This window comes from Elephantulus edwardii, unplaced genomic scaffold (genome assembly GCF_000299155.1).
Source record: "Elephantulus edwardii isolate Elephantulus edwardi_28Jun2011 unplaced genomic scaffold, EleEdw1.0 scaffold00176, whole genome shotgun sequence".
NCBI lineage: Eukaryota > Metazoa > Chordata > Mammalia > Macroscelidea > Macroscelididae > Elephantulus > Elephantulus edwardii.
This window is the reverse complement of record NW_006399926.1, coordinates 6714585-6715114: the sequence shown is the minus strand read 5'-3', so window position 1 is coordinate 6715114 and position 530 is coordinate 6714585.

Sequence of the window (530 nt, the reverse complement as noted above, 5' to 3'; positions counted from 1 at the left end):
TTATCAATGCATCTTGATTGCATGTTCGATTGATCTCTGATTGTAAAAGTTGGTAAAAATCTTCTATCTCCTCTTCCTTGGCTCTGGTTGTTGGTTCATATATCTGAATGATAGTGGTATTCACTGGACTTCCTTGTATGTGTATGGATATTATCATTTCACTGACAATATTGTACTTCAAGATGGATCTAGCAATGACTTTTTTAACTATGAAAACAACTCCGTTTTTCCTCACCTTTTCATCTCCAAAGTAATATATCATGTGATCATCCGACTCAAAATGCCCCATGCCAGTCCATCTCATCTCACTGATGCCTAGTATGTCAATATGTATGCGTTCCATTTCTTCCTTAACAATATCTAATATTCCTACATTCACGGTTCTCACATTCCATGTCCCAATCACTAGTGTCTGCTTACAACTGTTCCTCCTCCTTTGTATTTCCATATTTGAAAGCTCAACCTCAGTTGCCCTTTCTGTTATCTACATGTGTTCTGTTGTACATACGGTTTTTAGAGGCCTGCTGTTT